The following is an 11,615-nucleotide window of genomic DNA, read 5'->3' as shown; positions in this document are numbered from 1 at the left end:
TTTTTAACAAGTGTATCTTCTACTTAGATTTATCCAATATTTCCCATACATTAAAATGTCATTTGGGCATTTATATTAATAATCTAATATCAAAATGTCTATAGGAAAATTTAAAACTGGCATTAACAAGCCATTGAAGAGAAAAAATTACAAATAGCCATTAAAAATGGTCACCTCATTAGTTATCAAATACATTCAAATTAAAAGAAGATACCTTATTTGCTCATCAAATTCACAAAGATAAAGATTTTATTCTAAGCATGAGAAGAGTGTAATGAGATACTCTGATATGAGTAAAAATGAATACACTCTTGATGGAAATGTAATTTGAAAATTCTTAGAAAGAAATATTTGAGAATTTAGCATTTTCATCTAGACATTCAGTTGCTAGGACACCATCCCAAGGAAATGACCAGAGAAAATTTAAGTATTTAGGTACAAGAACATTTATTGCATTATTACTAATAAGAAGGAAAAAACCAAACACAACCTAATGTCAAGTATTAGAAAAATGCGTAAATAAATTTTACTACTTATAGATATAATATTAAGTAATTATTAAAATTGTATTCTGGAAGAATTTGGGAAGAGTACAAGGTATAATGTTGAGTGAAAGAAGCAGACCATTCTACTTATCTTAAATCATGACATATTATACACATGAAATGAATTGGGAAAGAAATATACTAGAATATCCTCGGTCAAACTATCTGGGTAAGGGATGACAGGCTATATTTATTTTTTTTTCTTTAAATTTGATTATATTTTCCAAATGTTCTTCAGTGAGCACACATTATTTTATAATAAAGTAGATTTTAAAATATGTATTATATACGCCATATATAATATCTATATATCCACAATGTGTCTCTGGCAGGACAGGGACATATACATCCTTAAGAAGAACATCTCAGGGCTTTCACAGTAGGTTCTCTACTTCCTGTACTAATTTTATTGTTTGCCCTTCACAGATCTTTCCCTTCATTTCAGTCATGCTGAGAGCTCTTGCCTAATCTCGCTGAACGTGCCACATTTATCTACAGATGCTGTGTTTTTGTGTGGGTTTTTTTTTTTTTTTTTGTCATTTTTCCTGTATGCCCTGGGCTTGATTTCAGGAGAAAAGACATTCATTCCTTTGGAGAAATGGCTTGTAAGGGCAAGACAGGGCCTAAGGTGGAGAGGGTCTAGGGGCATTGAGCAGAACATGAAGACAGGAACTTAGGTAGAGGGGAATACAGAGGAACTCCAGCTATCAGAATCAGGACACCAAGAAACACATTAAATTAGTACCTAGAACTACTTGATGTTGAACTGTCTGCAGAGATTCCCTGGTGGCTCAGTGGTACAGAACCCACCTGCCAATGCAGGAGACATGGGTTCGATCCCTGAGTGGGGAAGATCCCCTGGAGAAGGAAATGGGAACCTACTCCAGTATTCTTGCCTAGGAAATCCCATGGACAGAGGAGCCTGATGGGCTACAGTCCATGGGGCCGTAAAAGAGTCTGACACGACTGAGTGACTAAACAACAACAACCTGTGGTGCTGGTTTAAAAACCCTTCAATTCCCACACTCAAGGATATGGGAGATGGCCACATTTTGTATAAAACAAAATAAAATTCTAAAGCTAAATTTAAAAATGACTTGCAGTTAGGAAATTCCTGGTGGTCCAGTGGTTAGGACTTGGCACTTTCAGTCCCGGGGTCTGGGAACTAAGTTAGGGAACTAAGATCCTGCTGCAAGGCCAGAAAAACAAAGAAAGACTCAAAATTATTGTCATCATCATTTATTTTCATGAGAAGGCATGATGGGGAACTTAGTATACCCCTAATCCTTATTGAATAATCATCTAGTTCAACTTCTGGCAAGCTTCGTCTAAATATGAGCTTCCCAACCTTTCTCATATTGTGGGAGCACATGGAAAATGATGAGAAGGGAACAGCAACCCACTCCAGTATTCTTGCCTGGTGAATCCCATGGAGAGAGGAGCCTGGCGGGCTACAATTCATGGCGTTGCAAAGAGTCGGGCACTACTGAACGACTTTCACTTCACTTCATTTCAGGGCTGAATCCAAGAGGACACTTGTGAATGAAAATGGTTGGTTAGCCTTGGGTCTCTGTGGGCCCCAGGCCCTGCCCGGCTCCCCCCAGGGCTGAAACGATTGCTATCTCTGCACACTCGAAACACATTCCCTGCACACCAGCTCTGATCTACATCGCTTAGCCAGAGGTCCCTCTCTTCTGTTTAGAAATGCCCCCAGGAGAAGAGATCCTACCCCTCTTCCAGAGGTAAATTTTTCCTTTTGGCTATCTCCTCAGATTTCCCTATTTGAACAGCAGTCAGAGATCCCTTATTTCAAATCCTGTGCTCCTCTAGGCCACCATATCATTGACGGGCCTTATTTTAGGTGTACACTCATGAGTGCATTCTTTAAAGAAGCCATTTCCTATCATGCTTTCTTTTGCAAACCACCCTCCGTAACACATACCTCACTCAGTGACCAGGCTCTGACCTGTCCTTTCACAGGTTGCTTAATAAATATCTTTACTATCAGGGGTGAGCAAAGCTCTACGAGCAGATACAGAAGTAAATCAGTTAGCAATCAGCCAACAGGTACTCGGGTTTGGTGTGGGATTTGGGGAGAGAACAAGGAACAAAAAGAAGAGAAGGCAGGATGGGTTTATGTAGACCACTATCTTCTGGTGTTTTCCTATTCATTAGAAACAGGCTTATTTCCATGTTTCTTATTCTCTGCTAAAGGACTAGGCTGAAATTGTCGTGCCTAATTCTGCTGACCTTACTTCAAAGGAACAATGGGTATGGTCAAAGGCATTATATAGAAGCACTGATAGCTTATTTTTTAAGGGAATAAGTTAAATAATATCTATTACAAACTGCTTGGGTTTAATTTCTTTCCACTGAGGCCAGGAGAATGACCAAATAGCCTTTGACTTTTTAAACATGCCAGTCAATAACCAAACTAGTTCCTACCATGATTGGTTAGCGGGAAGTGGTATGCTAGACTCTAGATTCATTGTGGTTTTTTTTTTTCCTGTCACTCTCCTTCCCCAGTGTAGTAATGTCTGTGTATAATATCTGTATAATCATGTCTCTTCTTGCCTTCTACCAAATGCTTTCTTCAGATGATATATACATCCCTTACACTTGAAAGTTGTAGCTGCTGCCCTTTCCTTAGTTCCAATTTTCTTTATAAATAATACTTGATGCTAATAGTAATAGTGCCCACCTTAGAAGAGTTTCAAAAAGAGGATTTGGGCAAACAACTTACTCTATGGATCTTGAGGAACATCTAGACCTAGGACACTCAGAGCTTTCTCATCATAACTTTTTAACAGAAACAAGTGATAAGTGGGATCTAGTTTCTTTTTTCTCTTCCCCAGTGCGTATAAGCCATGTTATTTGTCATAGGTTTACAGAACGAAATGTGTAGGCAGGCTTTTATGAAGCTGTTTTCCTTCATCTCAGTCAACATGCCTGCAATTTGGGTACCTGCCAACAGGTTAGAGGTGGAGCCTCATGTTGTGGCTTTATACGGCACTTGGCTAGGTCTTCCTAGCCCTGTGGATGGCTGAGAGCAGGGACAGCCCACTGCCTAGTCGGCCTTGTTCTTTTTATTGTAAAAATAGCTCAGTGATACCCAGCAACTCCACTGCCAAGGTGTTTAGCCAAGAGAAATGAAAACATATGTCTACATAAAAACTTGGGTACAATGTTCATATCAACATTATTCACAGTAGCACATTCATTTGGATTCAAGCAATCCAGATGTCTATCAACTGACGGGTGGGTCAACAAAGTGTGGTGAGTCCATACAATAGACTTCTACTCAGCAATGAAGGGCAACACAGTACTGATACACACTACTACACAGACATGCTCCAAAACATGCTCAGTGAAAGAAGGCAGCCACAAAACACCATGATTCCATTTGTATGAAATGCCCAGAATAGGCAAATCCATAGAGACAGAAAGTAGATTAGGTTGCCATGGACTTGGGGAGGGGCTAGGAGAGAAAAAGGGGAATGACCGTTGATGGGTACGAGTTTCTTTATGGGGTGCTGGAAATGTTTTCAAATTGATTGTGGTGGTGATGTTTTCGCAACTCTGTAAACATACTGAGAGCTACTGAATTGTGCACTTTAAATAGATGAATCATATGGCATATGAATTATGTCTCCATAAAACTGTTATTAGAATAATAGCTCAGTTATAACTCTCCACCCCTTAAGTATGGGCTGGGAATAGTGACTTCCTTCCAAAGAGGACAGTATAGAAAGAGGGGAAAAAGAGTCACTTCACAGTGGAGAAACCCCAGCAAACACTACCTTAGCCTGGGATCAGGGTTGACATGATATGGTGAGAATGGCAAAAGGTAAACCTCTATAGTCTGCTCCCCCAACTCCATAGTCCTAGGCTAAACAGGAGAAAAACATCAAACAAACACCAACCGAGGGACCTTCTACAGAACACCCGATCAGAACTCCTCAAAACTGTCAAAGTCACTGCGAACAAGGAAAGTGTGAGACACTGTCACAGCCAAGCGAATGCCAAGGAGGCATGATGATAAATGTAACACGGTGTCCTGGATGGAATACTGGGGCAGAAAGAGGACATTCGGTAAAAACTAAGGGGATGTGAATAAAGCATGAACTTTGATAGTAATATATGTAATGCTGGTCCATTACCTGTGGCAAAAGCACTGTGCTAATGTATAATGTTCATATCAAAGGAAACTGGGTGTTACCTAACTTCCCCTTGGCTTAGTTTCTCCTTGAAATTGAGGATAATCATAGTACCCACCTTATTGGTTTGGGGGATTTCAGCCATTTTACATATAATGCTTGAATGCATGCATGTGTACTAAGTTGCTTCAGGCATGTCCAACTCTTTGTGACCCCATGGACGGTAGCCCACCAGGCTCCTCTGTCCATGGGATTCTCCAGGCAAGAATACTGGAAAGGCTTGCATGCTCTCCTCCAGGGGATCTTCCTGACTTAGGGCTCGAACCCGTGCCTGTTATGTCTCTTGCATTGGCAGGTGAGTGCTTTACCACTAGCGCCACCTGGGAAGCCCCGTGATGCTTGAATAATGCCCGACAAATCGTCAAGTGACCAATAAATACTAGCTATTATGATTACTAAAGTCACTCACACTTTCTTTCAGATACTTATTTTAAAATGAGAAAAAGGTGAAGAAAAAAATCGACCTAGTGCAACTTATAAGGTTGACTTTTATAAGAGGCTCAGAAATGCTGCCTTTTACAATGTTTTTTAAGCAAATACATGCCTATTTCAGAGGGAGATGATCTGGAATGAAATATGTAGGTACATTTTTCTCTTTAAACCACATATGTTTCAGATGGAACTGAAAGGAAGTGAAATTATATACATATATATATATACACACACACACACACACATATATATATATATCCAGGGGGAAAATATAAAGTCAAGAGATTGTTTTAAATTCAGAGTTAGTGATGGAGAAACAAGTGAGAAACTTACTGGTTGTTCTCCCAGACCCTCATGCTAGAAACAGGAAAATTATTTTTAATTATAGTTTTTTTTCACTGTCACTCATCTTTATCCAGTGGCCATCCACAGGAGTAGTAAAATTTCAGTGGGAAACTGCACTAGGGATCTCTAAATATAGAAGCAGCAAGGAACTCTAAATACAATTAGTCCCCAAATTAAAAGCACCCAAATACAAGTATATGTAAAAGATCAATCATAAAATACTGAATGCCCAGTTAAATTAAATTTCAGATAAACAATACATACTTTTTTAGTATATGTATGTCTCAAATATTACACAGGACATACTTATACTAAATAATTATTTGCTCTTTATATGAATTTATATTTAACTGAATGTCTTTTATTTTTACTTATTTATAGGCACCCCTACCTGAGCATAATTATGCTTTTCAATGTTCATGATAGTTTCCTTCTAAAATTTTCCTAAGAAACTTGGGAAAGAATTAACAGAAGCCCCTTTGACTATCTCATACATTTCCTAACTGGTAATGCTGTAAACCGTAGTAAGAATGCTTTCTTACTTACTTACTTACAGATCACTGACTCACAGGCACAAAAATTAGAAGTTACCACAGCTGTATCTTTGAAGAAATAGATATTGTATCAAACCACCAGCTTTCTCATCTAAATTCAGGAAAGAAAATGCTTTAAATAATAGTTTAGAGAGTTTTTACAAGAAAAAGAGAGAAAACGTGAATGAATGAAAGAGGAACAGGGAGAACAGCAGACATAGAGACAGAGGGAGGCACGCAGACAGATACAGAAAGAGAAAAAAAAAACATGGAAGACAGAGGAGAGGACAAAATGGGGAGGAAGAGGGAAATAGAGGAAGCGGGTCTCTGACATGTGCATTCATGGAGGCACAGTGAGTGCTGCCCAGAGCCTCGGTCTTCATAGAACAGCCTGCAGCGCAGCAGGGCTCTTTAGGGTACAGTGGTCCGAATCGCTCGGTCACCGTCTCCCTAAGGACCAGACGCAGTTAAACTGAACATTGTGGGAGTAGGTATCCTACCTGCCCTGATGCCAAAGAATCCTGAGATGACACTTTTGCAAAGGAAGGAAGAGAGGGACGGAGGGAGGAAAGAAGGAAGGAAGAAAACGTTCCCAACTTTCTCTTAAGTTCTTTTTTGTTTTGTTTTTTCCTTTAAAAAAAAAAAAATTGAAGTATAGTTGATTGACAATGTGTTGGTTTCCGCTGTACTGAAAAGTGACTCAGTTATACATATATATGCATGATTGTTCATTTTCTTTTCCACTATGGTTTATCACAGGATATTGAGTATAGTTCCTTGTGCCATGCATTAGGACATTGTTGTTTATGCATCTTATATATAATAATTTGCATCTGCTACTAGACTCTCAATCCATCCCTCCTCCAACCCCTCTCCCGTGGCAACCACAAGTCTATTCTCTATGACTGTTTCATAGATAAGTTCACTTGTGTCATACTTTAGATTCCATGTATAAGTGATATCGCATGGTATCTCTTTAGCTCTATGTATTTTTTTTTTTGTCTACCTCGGCAAAAGAGTCCCCCTGGAGGAGAGCATGGCAACACTCCAGTATTCTTCCCTGGAGAATCCCATGGACAGAGGAGCCTGGCAGGATACAGCCCATGGGGTCACAAAGAGTTGGACACAACTGAAGCAACTTAGCACACACAAGCACACAGCAAAAGATTCTTTTTTTTAAAAAAAAAAAAAAGGGCACTCTGGTGTTTGACTTGGGAATTAATTCTGTCTCCGTCCTTCTCTGTGTCTCTCTGTCTCTCACACACACACACACAGACACCCCCACCCCGTGATTTCACTTTACATGTATGACCCTGACTCAGTTCAGCTTCCTTTCAGCATCCTTGAACCTGATTCAAGTGCCAGAGTGAGAAAGAGCTGAGTCACCAGAGATAAAGTATAATTCAAGTAATCCATCTATAAATCATAAAGATTTAGTTGTACATTAAGTTGTTACCAGGTCTAAAGAATCAGACTTTGAGAAAAGATTCTGAGCTGCTATAGTTTGGGTCATTCAAAGAATGAAAATTGGTGTAATAGCATTTTACTACCAAGGGTAGGATAGGGTGCATATATCTTTTTAAGGAAATACAGACATGGAAATTTTAGAGGAAAATTTCCTTATGTGTCATGGAAATAAGAAATAAGTGTGACCTTGGTTAAAGCATAGACATATCAAAACTCTTTCTTATATGTGCCCTAGTTCTCTAAAGAGAAAATGACTAATATCAAGAAGCAAGGATGGTGAGAGTTGTCTTTGGGGTTGTTTAATTTAGAAAGAAGGCTGGACAATAGCCAATAAATGTCTTGGCTTTAAATAAGACCCTGATGACATGTTTCATTTTGATTTCTGAGATTAATTAATTATGGGAAAAATCTTAGAATTTATTTAAAGGGTCACATGGGAAAAGTCATACACCAGTAGAGGGGTTTGGTCTGAGATTGAAGAGTTCCAGGACAGGATGACTGGCAAGTGGAAAATTACTAAGAAACAAATCACGGCTAATGTTTTGGTTTTCCAAATTAGAAAAGAGAGATTATTTTTGATACCGCTGTAGAGATCATTAGAACCTTTACAAGCTGTTGCGAGGAAAGAACTTGGTGTACAAGTTATACCAGTTACAGTGAGAATGGGAAACTTTTCTGAATTCTTCGGCATTGTGTCTCAAGTGCTTAGCACAATGCTTGGCATACACACACACACACACACACACACACACACGTTTTGTGTGTACTAAAACAATGGATTGCACGATCAAACCTTTAAATGGAAGAGCACAAATTCAAGAGAAACTTCAAATTCTGATAAATGGAAGATTAATGAAAAGGTTTATCAAAGAAAGAAATCAGATCTTTTTACTACATTGGATATAGTTTTAGCAATGGAGATTCCTCAAGCATTTGCCAAGATTATGGCCAAAAGGACTGCAAAAGTAAGAGCAGCAGAAGCATCAGACTTTAACCACTATAACTCTTCTGTTGAACTTTAAAACACAAAGGTGATGATTTATTTTTAAACTCTTCTCTATCTCTGAGAAGAGTTTCACATACTTCATTTGCTTTTCAATTTTTGTTGTAAACTATAAACCATTTGAGGGATTTTTCTACACAAAATATATCCCCTAAAAACCACTTTTTTTAAAGAAAAAAAAGGAAAAACAAAAAATCCAACCAAAGATCTCATCTAGAGACCTCAATTTTAGCTGGTCTTCTCTGCAACCGTCTTTCCTCGTTTGTCTGAGGTTTTCTGCAAAGATAATAAAAATATGACCAAGTCACATGTCCAGTCACATACTCCTTTCTCAACTTCCCTCTTTATCTCATGCCTCTCTGGTGCTGGAATTCTTTTACAACTTCTGATTATTTTTAAAAAGCAGTACTAATAGTTCATCCCTAAAAGTGTTATTAATAGTTCATTCTATATATTACTTTTGTCAAAAAAATCCTTAACTATCATTTTTTTTTTCCACCAAATGTTATCCTTGCTTAATATGCCTGTAACTCCAGACTTCGCAGCTTTCCACATACATTGCTTCACATTTTCCTATGAAAAGATCACTTTTTTTTTTTTAGAATTGCCACTCTAGAAACATTTTTCTTATAAGAACTTCTGCTGAAACTAAATTCATCCCCGCCAAAAACATCTGTTTAGGTAAACAAATACTCAAATGATGTTTTCTGTTTGGTACCATTTGCAGTATTGAGGAAAATAATTAATCAAGTAATTTTTAAGAACTATGTAGATAGCTATAGTTTGATTCAAAATCATGAATTTTTCAACTATAGCACTGAGTTATATTCTGCAGTATCTATTCTTCCATGTGAAAACTGCTCAGCATAATCAAACTCTGAAAAAAAATCTTATCACTAATAATTGCTATCCCACAAATTCGATCATATTCATGCCAAGAGTAAAACTTTCACTTTTGTGCTGAGTAGTAAGTGGAAAAGTGGGCTTTAATTCTTTCCCCTAATTTAGGACGACTATTTATTCAGTAGCTACATTTTTTTGGCGCTGCGTGGGGATACAGGTGCAGTTCCTTTCCAGATTTCACATTGTCTGGAATGTTCCATGTTTTGATCCAAAATATACTTTATGTTCCACAAATGAGAGGAAGAGCTTGGAGGCCTGGATTATTTTTACAAAAGTAAGTTTGTAACTTGTAAATAGTGACTTACTTAAGAAAACTCAGTGCTTTACATATTTTATTCACATTTTCCCGATCAATAGGACACTCTTCTCCCTGTTTCTCTATACCATACTAAATAAGAAAGTCACATATGAATTTCTGAAAAGTTCAGGAAATAGCAGGAAAAGAAAAATTGCCAGTGCTCCACATCCTAGAGAGAAGACCTTTTAACAGTTTGAGGTGTTTGTCTTCAGGTTGTCAGTCGATTTTAAATTTTATGCAAGTTTTGCATCTGAATTTTAAATAATACATTGCATGCCCTTCCTTTACAACTTCCTAAGATGGGAAAACAGTTTTATTAGCTACTATCTCTCCTCAAAAAAAGTCTTGGATTTGCTTATGTGAAATCGGGAGAGAGATTCAGAAATTAAAATATCTGTTGTGATATAATAGAGGGAAGACCACCAAAGGTAGTTAGCCTAAAGACCACGTGTGCAAATTGATGAGCCCTAAATACATCATACAAAGCTTACAGGGCTTTGACTACCTGCAGGTTGAAAACGCTTAAATAAATTTTACCCTGTGATCCCCTTTAAATCTTTTCCAGTTGACATTTTTGTTGTTTGCTTGGGCTTGTTTGTTTGTTGTTTTGTTAGTTTGTTTTGTCTGAATGATTATGGTCTTGGAAGTGTTCAGTAATATTAGCTTATAAGAAATGTTCTTTTGGTATCAGTATCCTAGGTTTAAACAATGAGTACTAATTGTTACGTATTTTCAAATAACTTTTTGGTCTGAATAAATTATGGCAAATAAACTCTTTCCCTCAAAATATAGTCACCAAGTAAGAGCAATCAAAGTCCGAGATATTTTACCTTATGATGCATTTAGCGTTCATTAGGCTATTTATTATATTTCAATATTTAACTAATCATTTCTGAAGACAAATATTTTCTTCCTTTCAAAATTAAATGAACATACATGAAGTCTTACTTAGGGTTTAAACTGAGTGGCCCGAAGCTTGTTATTTCTTTCTAAGACAGAACATTTAGGGTAGGTGCTGAACTAACATGTTTATGATTTCTATTGGCATGCAAAATAGAATGTTATGGTGTTTCTTTGGTTTGGTTTTTGACAATCAATTTCCTGCACTGATAGTCTGGTCTTAGAATTTTTCATCAGTTTTCAATTCAAGTTATTAACATGGCAGCACGTGTCACCTTGTTCTGTTGTTTGTTAACTAAACATTAGCTAATTCTTTAAACTGGAAATTTCTGGGGAGATGATCCAGAAACAGAGAGAAGACGACTATTGCCAAATATAATGGGATACATTGCAATGACATTTTCATAAGTAACTTGTAAATCTGTATACTACCATTTCCCAATACATACTACTTGATCTCTCAGGCCACTGGCTTCAGAAATTACACTCTCCCACAATACAAAAAAAATAATGTCACAAAGGTGAAGTCTAAGACACATATTGACAATGAAGGGCCACAGCACACAGTGGGCAAAAGTCCTAACAAACTTGAAAAATATTTAACCGAACAATAATGGAGCAGTGCCAAATGCTAAAAGTCACCAGAGATAATTTTAATTGTTGTAGATATAATGGTGTTCAATGACAGCTGTTTGGGAACAAAAAGGTTATTTCCTGCAAATTTCAGTAAGTTTTCTCCTAAAATAAACTCTCATTGATTGTTAAAATTACCAATTGTCCTTAATGGCAAATGGACACTCAAATTGGCTAATAACTCTGAATATGGAGTCACTGCTACATGTTGATTTGTAAACACTATCTGGAGGAAAAATTAAAAAGACATCATTCAACCCAAGGTTATTTTTCCCTATGGAGATATTACAGGATTCTTATGTAAGAGAAGTAGTTGAAAAAAACATCTAAAGCAAAAAG

This window comes from Giraffa tippelskirchi, chromosome 9 (assembly GCF_054371585.1).
Source record: "Giraffa tippelskirchi isolate mGirTip1 chromosome 9, T2T-mGirTip1v1.2.pri, whole genome shotgun sequence".
NCBI classification, from domain to species: Eukaryota; Metazoa; Chordata; class Mammalia; order Artiodactyla; family Giraffidae; genus Giraffa; species Giraffa tippelskirchi.
Note: the sequence above shows the minus strand (reverse complement) of the source record.